Source organism: Scyliorhinus canicula, chromosome 6 (genome assembly GCF_902713615.1).
Source record: "Scyliorhinus canicula chromosome 6, sScyCan1.1, whole genome shotgun sequence".
Classification (NCBI taxonomy): domain Eukaryota; kingdom Metazoa; phylum Chordata; class Chondrichthyes; order Carcharhiniformes; family Scyliorhinidae; genus Scyliorhinus; species Scyliorhinus canicula.
This window is the reverse complement of record NC_052151.1, coordinates 160,723,552-160,742,276: the sequence shown is the minus strand read 5'-3', so window position 1 is coordinate 160,742,276 and position 18,725 is coordinate 160,723,552. Positions and strand designations below refer to the sequence as shown.

Here is an 18,725-nt window from a genome sequence, read left to right as displayed (position 1 = left end):
GGGATGTGTGCCGAGCCGTTTCGATACTCGAAGAGGGATCTCCTGGCATTTACCGGCCATGCCGCCTTTTGAGCGTAATACGGACGGTAGATCGCGGCCAATGGATATCAAGGGTAGTTGGAGTTGAGGCCTTAAGCTGACCTGTCATGATCTATTTGATTAGTAGAGCAGGCTCGAGGAGCCGAAGGACCTATTCCTGCTCCTAATACATACGTTTGTAACTAATCAGGTGGGTCTAACACTGAGATGTTAAAATGCAGTTTGTAAATGATTTAGACCTTAGGAGAGAGAGCAAAGCGTTGTAGAAAATTATCCTCCACCAGAGAGTCTAGCAGTCAAACTTTACAAGGCCAAATGCCGCAACCGTGGTCCCCAAAACATTGGAATCACCTAACTTCAGACATGAAACTATTCAGGACTCTTTGTGTGTTTTACATATGATCATCTGAATTAGGAGCACAAGTAGTCCATTCTGCCCCACGACGCTGCTCCGCCATTCAATCAGATCATGGTTGATCTGAATGTGGCCTCAATTCCACATTACTCCAACCCTCAATTACCTTTCACCACTCTGTTAGTTTTCGGTTGACCCAACATTTTGAAGCTGTTCATTGACCTTTATTAGTATTTTTCATGTTTGGAAGTACAAGGCCACATTGATAGAGTAAAGGCACAGATTCTGCTTCGTTTCACTTGTAAAGTGTCCTTGCAGAATATTCAGATGAAATGCCGAAATGTATTCATCATATGAATACAGATTTATGTTAAGAATTTTTTTTTACAGGAAAGACGCACGCTTTATAGAAGTGTAATATCGGAATCAGTCTTGTTAGTCCATAGAGAGGAAAAATTGCAATGTCACAGTGAATACTGATTGGAATGTATACTCAGGGTGCTGCCATTATCAAGTATTCCTTTGGGTGTTGATTATGACAGAGCACATGCTGATTCACTCCACACTGCTACAAAATACTATCCTGCAGCTCTAACCTCAAGTGTGATTAATCCTTATTTTGATTCTTGGTTTCTATGAAATTTAGCAAATTTCAAGTTGTGCCTCTCGTGTCTTTTTTTCTGACATTGAAACACAATAAATGAGTAAGAGGAAAATATTACTGAACACATTAAAATATCAAGCGTACCACCAGTGGTTTGGTTCTGTAATGTATTATAGATGTATTGGGACCATGCTTGAGCTCATTTAGCAGACTCGAAGAGCTTGTATGCTGCTTAATATTCACAGAAGAACTGTTTAATGCAAATTTAAACATAGATTCTGCCAGAATTTTTTGTAAGGTTTAAAAATAAGACATTTTTTCCAGGCAAAGTAAAAAGAAAAAAAAAAATCTTGGGTAGATTTACCTTGCAACATATTTTAATTTGGCTTCCGGCTATAGTTTGCTGCAGGATAGTTCAGGCCTTGAACAATGTGCGAAAGCCGTGATATTCTATTTTCCATATTTTTAGCCTTATATTTAATTCTGACACAGGGACTGGCAATTAAAGCCTTTTTAAGGGTAATTGCTAAAAGTTACAACTTAGAATCAATACGGACAGGCTGGTCAGATATGAAGGCAAACTCATACATTTGCTGCAGTTTTGCAGTGCTTGTAAACAGAGAACCTTTGAGCAGAATCTTACCAGTTGAAAAAATGAGTGCACTTTTCAGACAAAGATTTGGAATGTGATTTTGTGGACCGTTGCAAATGTGAAAAACAATTGGCAGGATTCTCTGTTTGGAAGATTATGTTCTCACTACTGTGAATTGGAAGCGGAACTGCAAATCACGATGTAATTCAATATCCCTTGCCATGCAAATTCATGCATGGCGAGGGATTCCTGAGGGAATCCTTCCAACTGGCTGCCATTTTGAGTAGAAGGCCCGATGGCGGGGTCCCACGGTGGCCAAACATCCCACCCAGTATCGCAGAGCAGTCCCCCAACCTTGGTTTTTCTGGGTGCCCCCCCTTCCCCCAAATATGGGGGTAAACCGACCCACCCACCCCCGTCCAGCGGCCCCTTAATATTGAGACCCCAACAGAGACTCCCTAACTAAAGGAAACCCCCTCAAGAGACCCCCTAACTAAAGCCCCCACCCCACCCCACCCCACCCCACCCCACCCCACACCACCCCACCCCACCCCACCTCCCAGAAATGAAATCCCTGTCTGGAGAGGAGTTCAGACAGGGGCAGTGAAAACAATTTCTGTTGTAACACTCACCTTGTCATACACCTGTTGGTTCAGACAGAGGAAGCACCATGTCCATTCCTGAAAAACAAAAAGCAGTGACCTATGTTTAAACCCCTCTGGTCCTTTAGCTGCAAGCCATTCATTTATTTCTCTTAATGGGCTGTGACTGACAGCTTCCACAAACGCAACTGATACATTGCTTAATTGATCTCTGTTCATGGATTAGAAACTCTAAAAGTGCTGGAACCACAATGTTTACAAACATCAATCACTTCAAAGAGAGTTTAATGCATTCCAATCATGCCCCTTCACGCTTAAGTGATTTTGAAGTGCTGAGCTGGAAATGTTTACCACAAGTTTACAAAAATAAACCACATCAAAAAGAGTTAAGTGCTGTCACTTTCTATCTCAGGCTTAAACCAATTTATTTAATTGTCTCTGGAAGGTGGCCAACCATGTAGAACTGTCTAAGAAAATTAAATCTGTGAAATATCTCCCGGGAACCCTCAAGTAGTCTAACAAAACCTAATGCTATCATCTAACATTATTACCTAACATATTCTACCCTGAACGTTGAATTGTACAGGAGACTTAATGATGGGTTCAATAAAACCAAAATCATAATACTTCAGAGATTTGATAATTCATGTCAGATTAATACTTAACTCTTGAAGGTTTTCTTTATTCAGGTCAGCCTTGTCATGATATGCAGACACACACATAATGATATACAGGCAGGCACAGACAAGTAGCTAATGGACACGGACATGACCAATAAGCAGGCAGGATACTCGGGGGTGGGATCTGACTATAAAGGACACGAGGCGCTCACACTCTTCCTCTTTCCACTGATGAACATCTGGAGAGTCAGTCAAGGGTGTTGTTACAATCTCACACCTCCACCACGTGGCTAAGAGCTAGTCTGGTTCAGTCAGACAGAGTAACCACACTTAAGTTAGCAGAGAGTCGAACTCACAGAGAACTGTGCTATTAGTTCAATAAACATGATTGAACTAACTTCAAGGTCTGGAGTATCTTTTCGATCTAAGCTGCATCCAGTTGCAGCCAGTGTACCTAATACAACAAGCCTCTCATTCAATGTCAAGATCGTGTCCGAACCAGTACTATCAGGCTGCAGGACACATTAAAGAATTAACGATCCAGTAGAACAGCTTTTCTTTTTGTCAAATAAAAATAAAGATCAATAAAAACTTATTCCCTCCAAGATTAGATGTGAGAATGTTTGCCGATGTTTGCAGTGTTCAATGGTATTCACAACTCCTCAGATACTTAATCGGTCTGTGCCTGACTTTAGCAAGACTGGACAACATTCAGACTTGGGCTGAGAAGTAGCAAGTAACATTTGTGCATCACAATTGCAGGGAGTGACTACTTCCAACAAGAAAGGAGGTAGCATTGACATTGAATGGCATTACCATCTCTGAAACCACCACCATCAACACCTTGGGGCCACCACTGACCAGAGGCTTAACTGGACCAGCTGTATGAATATTGTGGTAACATGAGCAGGTCAGAGACTGGGAACTCTGCAGCAAGTAACCTTCTGACTCCCCAAATTCCCACAAGACATAATAATTGTGATGTAAACTCTGCACTTTCCTTGTCTGCAGTTCCAACAACATTGGAGAAGCTCAATATCATCTGGTAAATAGCAACCAACTTGACTGGCACCTCGTCCAACACCTTAAACTTTCATCCCCCCTCCACCACCAGAGCCTAGTGGTAGCAACATGAAACATAAGATGATAAGAAATTGGAGCAGGGGTAGAGCAGTCAGCTCCTTGAGCCTCCTCTGACATTCAATATAATCATGGCCGGAAACCTATCTACCTATCCTAACGATGAAATATCCACAATCATCTGAGGTAGAGAATTCCAAAGATTAGCAACACTCTGAGTAAAGAAATTTCTCCTCACTTCTATCCTAAATGATCAGCTGTTTATCGTGACATTGCTCCCCGTGTTCTTGATTCCCAATCTGGGGAAGCAACCTCTTGGAATCTACTCAGTCAAGCTTTTTCAGAATCTTGCATGTTTCAACGAGATCGCCTCATTCTTCTAAACTCCAGAGACTATTGGCCTAATTTACTCAGCTTTGCAACATGAAACAACCCTTTCAGCCCATGAACCAATACAGTGACCCTCTGCTGTACCATCCCCATATCCTTACTTAAATATGGAGACCAAAACTCTGCAGTGTTATCACTAAAACTCTATAAGATTGTAGCCAGACTTCCTAATTGTTGAATTCCAATCCCCTTGTAATCAAACCCATTGTGCCATCTATGTTCCAAATGGTTTGCTGCACCGACAGTGAGAAATCCGTTGGGAGCATCAACAGATTTGTGCATAGATAGTTGTGGATAGAGAATGGGTGGTTATCTAGTGGAAACTGAGGAACCAAGAATTAGAGAGTTGACCATGATCCATTGTGGTTTATTCGGCAGTCCAGTGGAAATCTCTAGTGGCCTCAGGCGGCAGGCATATACTTCATCAATGCAATATGGCTTTGGAGAGTGAAATGTAAATCTATGGTATTAATATAGATAAGGATAATGATCTGAGAAACAGCTATAGGAAGCTGAAAATTTCAAGAACTAGTAGGAGACATAAGAACGAGAAAAGCCAGTCCAAGCCAATCTTCTGAAGGGTGACAATGCAGGTCCTGAAAGATAACAGGAAGTCAGGAGCCTTGTTGACCACCTAGAAAGCAGCCAAGTAAAGTTAATTAAGTAGCATGCGAACCGAAGACAGAGGAAAATGAAGACAAATCTGAGCTGGTACAATGTGGAATGAAACATTTCAAGCAAAGGCATGGAAAACTGAATCTGTAGAAGAGCAGTAAGTGGAATAAATGCAGTCCAGTCCAATTTCAGTAAAATGTGGCAGCAAATAATGGGGGTTCAGGGGTGACTAAAGACACAAGGGAATAATTGAGTGTTAGAAAAGTGTACATGAAGTGCACATCAGTAGAGGAGTGTACGATAAGAGGGAATATGGAGAGATTTGGAGAGAAATATAAAATAATTAGAAAAGCAAAGACGAACTAAGAAGTTGAACTTTCAAGGAACATAAAACACAACCATAAAATATTTTACAGACAAATCAATAAAAGAGGAAGGCTGTGATAGAAATAGGACTATAGTGAATACGTTGGATAATACCATAGGTAACAATAGAGGTATAGCAGAAATATTAACAAATTACTAATCTTTGACATTTGCCAGAGAGATAGAACAAATAGACACAATATTGAACGATTAGATTAGCAGTAAGATAGGTGTGTTTAAAATATAAAAAGGGATGTATTGAATAAGAGGATAAAGCAACGCCCCCCCCCCCCCCTCTAGAAGGATTGCATCTAGGGGAGATAGCAGAGGCTTTACTACTATATCGTTAGACAAATCTATAGAGTGCGATGAAACGGCTATAATGTGCACGAAAAGCCGTTAGAAGTCTGGAAACCTCATTCCCAGGATCCACCTCGCTCGCAACCCCTTGCTAGAACAAACCTTTTGGTAAATCTGCATATTAAAGCAAGACAGATAGTCTCACTCTAATAATAATAATGATAATAATAATCGCTTATTGTCACAAGTAGGCTTCAGGGAATTTACTGTGAAAAACCCCAAGTCACCACATTCCGGCGCCTGTTCAGGGAGGCTGGTACGGGAATTGAACCCACTCTGCTGGCATTGTTCTGCATTACAAACGAGCTGTTTAGCTCACTGTGCGAAACCAGCCCTGTGCAGATTATCTCAAGGTACCCAACGTTTAGGATATATCTTCTCCTTCGCCTCAGAGACCTCGGGCGAGTGCCGTTCAGTACTGCTCTCTACAAACAGGGACCAGATGGGACGGCACTTGTGGGGAGATCAGAGGCCCCCTCTGATCTCCCCCACAAGATAAGTCATTATTTAAAATATAACACCCCTTTAATTTACTGCTGTCCATGTGACTGTCCAAGAGTCGCTTAAAGGTCCCAAATGACTCTGACTCTACCACCTCCACTGACAGTGCATTCCACGTACCCACCACTTTCTGTGCAAAAAAAACATACCTCTGACATCTCCCCATACCTCCCTCCAATCACCTTAAAATTATGTCCCCTCATGATGGCCATTTCCGTCCTGGGGAAAAGTCTCTGGCTATCCACTCGATCCATACCTCTCATCAACTTGTACCCCTCTATCAAGTCACCTCTCTTCCTTCTTCGCTCCAATGAGAAAAGCCCTAGCTCCCACAACCATTCTTCATAAGACATGTCCTCCAGTCCAGGCAGCATCCTGGTAAATCTCCTCTGCACCCTCTCCAAAGCATCCACATCCTTCCTATAATGAGGCATCCAGAACTGGACACAATGGGCCAGATTGCCAAGCCCCGCGCCGGGCCAGAGACCACAACCGCACCACGCCACTCCGATGCCCACAGGCGATTCTCCGAGGAGCGGAGAATTGGCACCATTTGCGCCTGCGCGTTTGGCGTGGCACCGGTCACGGGCCGCTGTCCGCAGCCGGCCGCCGATTCTCTGGCCTTGGTGGGCCGAGCGGCCATGTGAAAATGGCACAGTCCCGCCAGCGCCGTCCACACCTCCTCTCAGCCAGCGGGAACTCTGCACGCAGGGTCGGGGGACGGCCTGTGTGTGGGCGGGGGGGGGGGGGGGGCTCCAATGGGGTCTGGCCCGCGATCGGGGCCCATCGATCGGTGGGCCGGGCTCTCCAGCCCCAGCCCTATTTTGTTACGCGGTCGACCCCTGAACCCCTGTGGGGGCCAGAATCGGTTGTGCCCGCACCCAGTTCGCACCGTCGTGAAACACAACGGCTCTACACGATGGCGCGGACACTCTGCCTCCATTTCGGAGAATCCTGCCAAATATTCCAAGTGTGGTCTAACCAGGGTTTTATAAAGCTGTAGCAAAACCTTGCTGCTCTTAAACTCAATCACCCTGTTAATGAAAGGCAACGCACCATATACCTTCTTAACAACCCTATCAACCTGGGTGGCAACTTTGAGAGATCCATGTATGTGGACCCCAAGATCCCTCTGTTACTCCACACTTCCAAGAATCCTTCCTTTAACCCTGAATTCAGCATTAAAATTCAACCTGCCAAAATGAATCACTTCACATTAATTGAGGTTGAACTCCATCTGCCTTTTCTCAGCCCAGTTCTGCATCCTGCATCCTGTTGTAACCTGCAACAGCCCTCAACACTATCTACAACTCCACCAACATTCATGTCATCGGCAAACTTACTAAGCCACCCTTCCACTTCCTCAACCAAGTAACTTATAAAAACCATAAAGAGCAGAGATCCCAGAACACATCCCTGTGGGATACAACTGATCACCGACCTCCAGGCGGAATACTTTCCATCCACTATCACTCCCTGTCTTCTTTCGGCCAGCCAATTCGGTAACCAGACAGCCAGATTTTTCTGTATCCCATGCCCCCTAATTTTCTGAATGAGCCTACCATGGGAACCTTATCAAATGCCTTACTGAAATCCATATACACCACATCTACTGCTCGACCTTCATCAATATGTCTCGTCACATCCTCAAAGAATTCAATAAGGCTTGTTGCTCGTTTTACTGGAGTGTGATTAACATGCCTCCGTTTAAAGGCCGTGTGCTTAACACTACTATGGCTCTGTATGTGTAATTATGCTCGGAGTCGCCAGGTGCTGTATTGAGACACCGTCACAAGTATATCAAGGTCAGGTTCAAAGTAATAAATCCATACACCAATTAGTAAGTCCAAACGATTGGTGTTTATTATAACAAATATAATAAATACACATGCATACGCTAAAGAGACTAACTTACTTCTAATACTAAACAACTAAATACTTATCTAGACAGGAACAGGCAAGGTCAGGGAGCAAGGCCTTCGTCCCGTTCTTTGTCTGTAACTTTCTGATTGGCAAAGTTGTCAAGGGCTAGCAAGGTCTGGATCACATAGCGATCGTTGTGTTGGCACTTACAGTTCGATGGCTGATGCTCAACGGCCGGTGATGAAACTGGAGTCAGGATGCGATGTAACTGGTCTGGGCCGGAGCAAAACAGACCGAACCATGTGCGGGATCTACTCTTACAGTCTTCTGCAAGCTGTTTGTCCTCACTATGACTGTTTTTCCCTGCAGTCTTAGCAGTTCTCCATTTTGTAGCCCAGTGTCCATCTTAGATGGCTACAGGCTTGTGAGGCATGGCCTGCCCCTCACAAAGCCATGCTGACTATCTTTAATCAAACTATGTTTTTCTAAATAATCATAAATCCTATCTCTCAGAATCCTTTCCAGTATCTTGCTCACCACAGACGTAAGACTGACTAGTCTGTAATTCCCAGGGATTTCCTTATTCCCTTTCTTGAACAGAGGAACAACATTCGCCTCCCTCCAATCATCCGGTACTACTCCAGTGGAGAGTGCGGATACAACGATCCCTCACTTCACGTAGCAACCTTGGATATATCCCATCTGGCCCAGGGGACTTATCTATCCTGATGTTTTTCAAAATTTCCATCACATCCTCCGTCTTAATATCAAACTGCTCAAGCCTATTAGCCTGGTTCATGCTGTTCTCATGAGTAACAAGGTCCCTCTCTCTCGTGAATACTGAAGCAAAATATTCATTTAGGGCCTCCCCCACGTCCTCAGACTCTAGGCACAATTTCCCTCCACTATCCCCGATCGGCTCTTCTCTCGCTCTGATCATCTTATTTCTCACATAAGTGTAGAAAGCCTTTGGGTTTTCCCTAATCCTTCACACCAGGGTTTTTTCCTGCCCCCTTCTAACTCTCCCAAGTCCATTTTTGAGTTCCTCCCTGGCTACCTTGTAACCCTCTAGAGCTGTGCAAGATCCTTGCTTCCTCAACCTTGCGTAAGCTTCCTTCTTCCTCTTGACTAGAAGCTCCACTTCTCTCATCATCCAAGGCTCCTTCTCCTTGCCATCCCTTCCTTATCTCAGTGGGACAAAACTATCCAGCACTCACAGCAAATGCTCCTTAAACAACCCCGACATTACTGTTGTGCATTTCCCTGAGAACAACTGTTTCCAATGTATGCTCCTCAGCTCCTGTCTAATAGCAGTATAATTTCTCCTGTCCCAATTAAATACCTTCCCATACTGTCTGTTCCTATCCCTCTCCATGACAATGGTAAAGGCCAAGGAGTCACCGAAATGCTCTCCCACCGAGACATCTGACACCTGGCCTGGTTCGTTGTCAAGCAACAAATCCAATATGGCCTCTCCCCTAGTCAGCCTATTTACATATTGAGTCAGGAATACTTCCTGGAAACACCTAACAAAATCAGCTCCATCCAAACCATTAGCACTGAGGAGGTTCCAGTCAACATTAGGGAAGTTGAAGTCACCCATGACAACAGCTCTGTTACTTCTGCACCTTTCCAAGATCTGCCGCCCAATCTGTACCATGCAGGGTAGCTGAGGAGTCCTATCCACTAACAGCTTTCACCATTGAAATCCATGGATACCATTATCATCAGCAAGGCACACCTTTACGAACCCTGTCTCCCTCAGGTCAAGACATTCCTGTTTGACTTGCAAAATGACTTTTCAACCGATCAGTCGGCAACACCCCAGTTCACAGTTTGGTGACTTCTGGGATAACACCTAGCTCTTTAGTGTCGATAAGCCATTCACACTCACACAGATTTCCAGATTTTAACCCCCTATAGCCATAATGTACATTGCCTCCAGGAGCCCCCATCTTCTTTAATGCCAAGCAGAAAAACTGCCTCTTTCTGAGAGAGATTCCCTGCTTCTCATAAGACTCACATTTTCTCATTCTGTCTCTGTCTACTTTCTCTTTGTGACTGCATCTGTGGGTTGATCCCCTTCTTTCTTCAGCTCTCTTTTGTGACTGGACATGTGCTTCTGTATCTTAACTCCCTCCCTGTTGGTATTGCTTCCAGGTCACTGGAAAACAGAGTTTCTTATTATTCAAGAAAATTATAATTGATTTCATACAGTTGATGCAAACGCTTAAAAGTCCTTCTCTAACATTCATTAAAAATAATTACAGATTCCCTAGAAATTTCACTGAAATTACAAACTTTCCTTACTCTACTGCTTCTGGGTCAAAGATCATCACACTATAGTTAAGAAGGAGAACAGAACATGTCCAAGGAATTATAGAACAGTCAATTTAACATTCGTGGTTAGAAAATTAATGGAATTCCTACTTTGAGAACAGAAGAACATCGAGAGAAAAAAATTGTGATAATGAATAGTCAGCAAGGATTTCAAAATGGAAAATCATGCTTGACCAACCTTATTGAATTTTTTGACAAGGCAACCAAGAATAGTCAATGGTAATGCAGTAGATATATTTTGTCTGGATTTTCAAAAGCCCTTCGTAAAATGCCCCATAATTTGCAAATGAATAAGGTCAGAATATGTAAAGTTGGGATAGGTGGCATCATGGAATGCTGGCTGGCCTCAAGACAGAAAACAAAGTGTGGGAGTAAAGGGTATATATTCAGAATGAAAGAAGTTGGGATTTGGTCTTCTTAAGATGTGTTTAATGGAAATATTTCCAAGTGTCATTTCAGGTGGGTTTGGCTGGGAGTTTCTCCCTGGCTCTGTCAGCGGGTTTCCCACCAAGTACAGTGCAGGGTGGATCCCTGGTGCTCCTATTGGAATACGGCACCTTGGCTCTGCCTGGTTGACACTTTGGCACATTAACACTGCCACCCTGGCACTGCCGAGGTGTCCAGGTGGCACTGCCAAGCCAACTAAAGCATTGCCAGGGTCACAGTGCAACGGTGCCTGGGTATCATGATGGCACTGCCAATGGTTAGTTCCCAAGGAGGCCCATGCCCATGAAAGGAGGGTGGAGGATGGGGGGTTATGCAGGATGGGGAGGTGTAGGGCAGGTAAGAAGGAGCCACTGGGATGCTCGGAGGAGGGGGGGGGTGGTGATGGGTAGGGGTCCTGGAAGGGTGGGTCTGTAAGAAGGTGTGGGAAGGATCCTCAAGAGGGGTGGCCCCCAGAGACCCCACAGCAGGATGTCCTCACTTGGGGGAGTGTGGGATAATGCCTATGTGTGTGTTGTCCGGGGGGGGGGGGGGGTGACATTGCCCATGGGTAGGATTTGTGGGAGACCCACAAGCTCACTTAGCTGGGCAGCATGATGGAGCAGTGGTTAGCACTGCTGCCTCACCCCGCCAAGGTCCCAGGTTCGAATCACAGCCCCGGGACACTGTCCGTGTGGAGTCTGCACATTCTCCCCCTGGCTGTGTCGGTTTCACCCCCACAATCCAAAGATGTGCAGGGTAGGTGGATTGGCCATGCTAAATTGACCCTTAATTGGAAAAAATGAATTGGATACTCTAATTTTTTTTAAAAACAAGCTCACTTAGAGATTTGGGCACCCTTTCAAAATGGCACCTGATCTCTGAGTTCAGCTCCCCGGTGATGTAAAAAATTCTGGACCGTTTTATTGACTAACCCGCTGCATGTTTTTCGGAATTGGAGGCGACCCACCAGCAGGATTTACCAACCCTGCTGTTGACAACGAGGTTTCCATTTTCCCACAGATTAGCAACTGAGGCTATCTTAAAAAAAAAGCAACAACAGAAAAAAGCAGGTTATTGATGAGCACCACTTTTTATCACTGTTGTTAACTCCTTCCATCTCTCTACTGATGGGAATAGGTCATTAGGAGGCTCATTTTCCAGGGTGGATTTTTCCTTTTTATGGACAAGATCGACCTGTGCAATTTGGGCGGCACAATGGCACAGTGGTTATCACTGCTGTCAACAGCACCAGGGTCCCGGGTTCGATTCCAACCTTGGGTGACTGTCTGTGTGGAGTTTGCACTTTCTCCCCGTGTCTGTGTAGGTTTCCTCCGGGTGCTCCGGTTTCTTCAACAGTCCAAAGAAGTGCAGGTTAGGTGGATTGGCCATTCCAAATTTCCCCTTGGAGTCCAATGATTTGCAAGTTAGGTGTAGTTGCTGGGATAGGATGTGGAAGCGGGCCTGCATAGGGTGCACTTTCAGAGGTTCAGTGCAGATACGTTGGGCCGAATGGCCTTCTCTACTATAGCAATTCTATTTCCCACATTGTTAGAAAAGTGCCACTGCTATAGCTGTGCTAAAGCAGTTGGAAACAAAGAACTTGCCTTTTATAACTTCAGAAACTTTGTTATCTATTACATTGGCAGCATCTACTTTACTATGAATGATCCATGCCGCATAAGAAATCATATATTAAGTGCCATTCTTTCCCCCGATCTGCTTCTTTGCTGAAGTAATAGTTTCTACACCCTGCATCTGAGTGGAATTAATTGGTTTGCGAAACATTGCAGACGTCTCCTGAAGTGGATATTTCTACTTCCTTTGAGTCTACATTCGAAATACATCCAAGTCCCTTTTCCACCAAACAAATAAAGTACCAGGACTTGCTGCTTTCTTTTTGCAAACATTTCAGAAATGTATACTCCTCCTCAGATTTAAAAAAATCTATTATGCTTTATTTACTGGTTATGCAGAGATATGCATTGGGATTCTCCGAAAATGGGGCTATCTCCCCACACCGGCGGGAAAACCGGCGCCAACCACTCTGGCTTCAACAGCCCCCAAAATGAGGAATTCTCCAATTTTTCGGGGGCTAGGTTGATGCCAGAGTGGATGGCGCCGCTCCAGCCGGCGGCGAAGGGCTGGCGTGAGTTCGCGTCTGCGCGGAATGGCCGGCGTGATCTCGCGCATGCGTGGACTAGCCAGCATATTTCCGCTCATGTGCAGACCGGCTGGCGTATTTCCACGCATGCGTGGGGGTTCCCTTCTCTGTGACGGCCCCCGGGTAATATGGCAGAGCCCTACAGGGGCCTGGCACGGAGGAAAGAAGGCCCCCACGGAACAAACCCTCCCGCAGATCGGTAGGCCCCGATCGTGGGCCAGGCCACCATGGGGGTCCCCCACTGGGGTCGGATCCCCCCGTGCCGCCCCCAGGACTGCCCCCGCACACTTACCTCCCAGATCCCGCCGTGCGTGAGGTGAGTAATTCACGCCAGCGGGAGTGGCCAAAACTTTATGGCCACTCGGCCCATCAGGGCCCAGAGAATCGCTGGCGCTGTCAACGCCCCCGACCAGCATGGCGGGAATCCCGCCGGCCCCCGATAAACGGCGCCAGAGAATAAGGCAGCCGGCATCGGCGCGGCGGGGTGGGAGACTCCTGGCCATGGTTCCGCAGGAGGTAGAATGTGTTCTCGTCCTATCAGATACATAAAGGTGTCATCAATCAGTAAGGTACAGAATATGGAATAACCTCCATCATTGCAACAGCTGCTTATAGTAGTCACCTAAATGAATATGAAGATGCAGACAGTTCAGAATAAAGATGCATGACTCAATTTTATCTTTGGATGCTCCTTCCTTCCTCCCTCCCACTCTCCCTCCCACTCTTCTACCATCCCACTCTTCCTAGCTCCTGCCCTCCTTCCTCCCTCTTGTCAAAAATTAGAAACATCAAAATGAGAAACTGCCATGGACAAATGTTATGGACTCAGCCATGTGAAAGTAGAGTTATTGTTGTGATTCCTGATTGAATGTGGAAACAGGCAACCAGAGTGTCCACCTTTTTCTGTGAGGCTACCTGTGACCTGCATCAAGGTCTACTTTTAGGCCCCCAATTGAATTTTTCAGATACTAGTGATTGGCGGAATAATAAAGACCACGAAGGAACTACTGCAAAATACCTGCAACTCTAATTTCGTTGGCTCGGAGGTCAATATTCCTATCCCTGGGCCCATGGAAATCTTCCCTTCTGTCAGTGACTTGTTTGCAGTGTCCTCCTTTCCTAAGTTCTTTTGTTCTGGCTCAGAAGCAATGGATAATTCATCCCTCTGCATGATCAACACACTTTTCTTGCTGGTGTTATTGAGATGCAGCCCACCTATCAAAATAGTATTGGGCCACTTGCCAAGGTGACCCATCACACCAACACCAGGTGTGTCCAATAACTGGAATAAAATCAGCCCCTGGGGCCTTGAATTAAATATTCTTTGCGTACAGTGATCAATTACTAGAAGCCGCAGATTTTATTTTCTCCACTGAATTCCTTTATTATTATTTCTATGTGGAATGTAAATCTTTCGTTGTTCCGCAAGAGGTCTAATTTTACATTTTTACTTCAATCACAGGTAAAATAAAACGGGTGTCTTCAGTACCTAATGGATTTTAGCAACCTGCTTAGTTTCAACAGCTTAGTTCCGTTTGATCTTAGGCCATTAACATAAGAACTGAAGCTTTGATTAAAATTAAGCCACTAACTTTCGAAATTGACTTTTCCATAATGGTCTATCAACTCGTGCATCAAAGTTGTCATGTGAAAACTACAGCAGAAGATCTAACAGTGACATTACCTTTCCAAACTTCAGATGGCTTTTTAAAAAATGATTATAGTGTGTATTTCTATAGCAACATAAGGAGTCTTACAGCACCAGGATAAAGTCCAACAGGTTTGTATCAAATCACTAGCTTTCGGAGCACTGCTCCTTCCTCAGGTCATGCCAGCATTTCCACTTCATCTGTTCAATGGTGACAGAATAGGAGTTGGGTTAAATGGACTGTTTCTGTGCTGTATATTCTATGTAATTCCATGATGCCACAAATGTTGAAATCAGGCTGTCGCAATTTAGATGTTCCATTATAAAGTGGTCAATTACTTCATTTTGGGACATTATTAAATTGAAGCCACTCATATGATCATACTGTGTTCTAATCAGCAACATGCATGTGTTAGGCTAGCCTGTTCTTAGTTGGAAGTAACAGTTCATAGAGGCACTTCACCCCATCGAGTCTGCACCAACACGTGAAAAATACCTGACCTACCTGCCTAATCACATTTACCAGCATTTGGCCCATAGTCTTGAATGTTATGCTGTGCCAAGCGCTCAACCAGGTACTTTTTAAAGGATGTGAGGCAACCTGCCTCTACCACTCTCCCAGACAGTGCACTATAGCAATGCTGAGAAATGTACAATACAGCTTCCTGTGGTGATCCACTGTGTGCACCTGTATTAGAGGATGTACGGTAGGACCTGCGCTACCGGTTTGCCGGTAGCCCCTGCCGGCTAGCTCCGCCCACAAGGAGACGTATAAATATGCATGACCTCCTCCTGATCAGCCATTTTGCCAGCTGCAGTAGGAGGCCACGCCTCTGACTGTAATAAAGCCACAGTTGTACCAATCTGAGTCTTTCGTGTAATTGATCGTGCATCAATTTATTACAGTCAAATTTTTCTACATTATGGACATCAGGATCAAACCAGATCGCCTGCAGCTGGATCCGCACTCGCCAGACGCCAGAAAGGACTTTAATCACTGGCTGGCTTGTTTTGAGGCCTACATCAACGCTGCGACCCCACGCCGATGGAAGCTCAGAAGATCCAAGTTCTATACTCCAGATTGAGCTCCAGCGTGTTCCCATTGATCCAGGACGCCCCGAGTTACGCGGAAGCGATGGAACTCCTAAAAGATAACTATATTCAGAAGACAAACACACTCTTCGCAAGGCACGTACTTGCCACTCGCGTACAACTACCTGGTGAGTCGATCGAAGACTTCTGGCGGGCTCTTATCCCACTCATACGGGACTGTAACTGTCAAGCCGTCTTGGCCACTGAACATTCCAATCTCCTCATGCGTGACGCATTCGTGACGGGGATTGCGTCGGACCCCATCCGACAACGACTGCTGGAAGGGGCCACACTCGACCTAGCGGAGACGAAAGCTTTAGCGCTCTCCATGACAGTCGCATCTCGCAACGTCCAATCCTACCCCGCTCGCCGCACGGTCCACCCCTCCTACCCCTCCTGGACCCTGCAAACGACCCCCCCTGGCTGGGGCCTCTCCTACTCAATATGCCTGTACCGCCCGCCACACCACGCACCCTGGGGGTCCCCCCGCTACTTCTGCGGCCAGCAGAAGCACCCCCGCCAGACTGCCCAGCCCGCGCCGCCACTTTCAAATCCTGTGGTAAGAAGGGCCACTTTGCGGCGGTGTGCCAAGTCCGCGCAGTCGCCGCTATCATGCCTGCAATCGCCCCCTGCCCCCAGCCGATCGCACAATGGGCGCCACCATGTTCTGCTCCCGGGGCCACGTGCGACCAGTGGGCGCCGCCATCTTGCCCCACCCCCACAATGTGCGCTCCATGGACGCCGTCATCTTGCCCCACCCCTACAACGTGCGCTGCATGGGCGCCGTCATCTTCTCCTGAACAGGTTCTCCGGACGCTGGCATCGCTGCCATTTTGTCTCCCCCACAGGACTGGAACGCTGGATCCGGGTGGCCGACGCTCTCCATCTGAATCCTCGGACGACCACCCGCAGCTCGCCTCTATGACACTGGACCAGTCCCGTCCTCACAACCTGGCCACCGCTTCGACGACAGTGGAAATCAACGGCCACGCGACCTCTTGCCTACTGGACTCCGGGAGCACCGAAAGCTTCATCCACCCGGACACGGAAAGGCGCTGCTCCCTCGCGGTCCACCCGCCAACCAACGGATCTCCCTGGCCTCCGGATCCCACTCTGTCTCGATCCGAAGTTTCTGTGTGGTCAATCTCTCTGTCCTGGGCGTAGGATTCAGCATAGGATGTAGGATGTAGGTTTCCACCTCTACATCCTCCCCAACCTCTGTGCTGCACATTTGCTGGGTCTGGATTTTCAGTGTAATCTCCAGAGCCTCACCCTCAAATTCAGCGGGCCCCTACCCCCACTCACCGTTTGCAGCCTCACGACCCTCAAGGTTGACCCCCCTCCCCCTTTGCCAATCTAACTGCGGATTGCAAGCCTGTCGCCACCAAGAGCAGACGGTACAGCGCCCAGGACAAGGCCTTCATCAGGTCCAGCGGCTGCTTCGGGAGGGTATCATTGAGGCCAGTAATAGCCCCTGGAGAGCCCAAGTGGTAGTGGTTAAAACTGGGGAGAAACCCAGAATGGTCGTGGACTACAGCCAGACCATCAATCGGTACACGCAGCTCGATGCGTACCCCCTCCTTCGCATATCTGATATGGTCAATCAGATTGCACAGTACCGGGTCTTCTCAACGATTGACCTTAAATCCGCCTACCACCAGCTCCCCATCCGTAAATCGGACCGTCCCTACACTGCCTTCAAGGCGGACAGTCGCCTCTATCAATTTCTTTGGGTTCCCTTCGGCGTCACTAACGGGGTCTCGGTATTCCAAAGAGAAATGGACCGAATGGTTGACCGGTACGGACTGCGGGCCACGTTTCCGTACCTGGACAACGTCATCATCTGCGGCCACAATCAGCAGGACCATGACGCCAACCTTGCCAAATTTCTCCACACCGCAACTCTCCTCAACCTCACCTACAAGGAGAAGTGTGTGTTCAGCACCAACCACTTAGCCATCCTCGGCTACGTAGTCCATAACGGACTCCTGAGGCCTGATCCTGACTGCATGCGCCCCCTCATGGAGCTCCCCCTCCCCCACTGCCCCAAGGCCCTCAAACGCTGCCTTGGGTTCTTCTCTTACTACGCCCAGTGGGTCCCAAACTACGTGGACAAGGCCCACCGACTTATACAGTCCACTCAATTTCCCCTCACGGCCGAGGCACAACATGCCTTCGCCCGTATTAGAGCAGACATAGCCAAGGCTGGTGTGCACGCAGTAGATGAGACACTGCCCTTTCAAGTAGAGAGCAACACTTCAGATGTCGCCCTCGCCACCACTCTAAACCAGGCAGGCAGACCCGTGGCATTCTTCTCCCGCACCCTACATGCCTCTGAAATTCGACACTCGTCTGTTGAAAAGGAGGCCCAGGCTATCGTTGAAGCGGTGCGGCATTGGAGGCATTACCTGGCCGGCAGGAGATTCACTCTCCTCACTGACCAACGGTCAGTAGCTTTTATGCTCAACAACATGCAGCGGGGCAAGATCAAAAATGATAAAGTGTTGCGGTGGAGAATCGAGCTCTCCACCTACAATTACGAGATTTTGTATCGCCCCGTCAAGCTCAACGAGCCCCAGACACCCTCTCTTGAGGTACATGTGCCAGCGCACAAGTAAACCAGGGGTCACTCGATTGTATCACCTCGTCAAAGCCCACAATCTGCCTTACTCCGTCGAGGAAGTACGGACAGTCACCAGAGACTGCCAGGTCTGTGCAGAGTGCAAGCCGCACTTCTACTAGCCGGACCGTGCGCGCCTGGTGAAAGCGTCCCGCCCCTTTGAACGCCTCAGCGTGGATTTCAAAGGGCGCCTCCCCTCCACCGACCGCAACACATATATCCTCAGTGTGGTCGATGAATTCTCCAGGTTCCCCTTCGCCATCCCATGCCCCGATATGACGTCTGCCACCGCCATCAAGGCCCTCAACTCCATCTTCGCTTTGTTCGGTTTCCCCGACTACATCCACAGCGACAGGGGATCCTCATTCATGAGTGATGAGCTGCATCAGTTCCTGCTCAGCAGGGGTATCGCCTCCAGCAGTACGGCCAGCTACAACCCCCGGGGAAACGG

The 18,725-nt window shown here is 47.1% G+C and overlaps 1 protein-coding gene and 1 long non-coding RNA gene across 5 annotated transcripts in view; one reads left to right on the top strand and one right to left on the bottom strand.

Moving 5' to 3' along the window:
- Positions 1 to 18,725, top strand: part of sntg2 (syntrophin, gamma 2) — a 1,464,242-nt gene that overhangs the window by 458,946 nt on the left and 986,571 nt on the right. The gene's annotated exons all lie outside the window — the stretch shown is intronic.
- The window catches only part of LOC119967610, a 354,928-nt gene that overhangs the window by 24,662 nt on the left and 311,541 nt on the right, over positions 1 to 18,725 (bottom strand). Inside the window, exon 3 of one of the 2 annotated variants that reach the window (XR_005461024.1) lies at positions 2,223 to 2,270. This is a non-coding gene — a long non-coding RNA (uncharacterized LOC119967610). Of the gene's footprint in view, positions 1 to 2,222; positions 2,277 to 18,725 lie in introns of those variants that run through there. The other variant, XR_005461025.1, reaches the window with a different exon arrangement.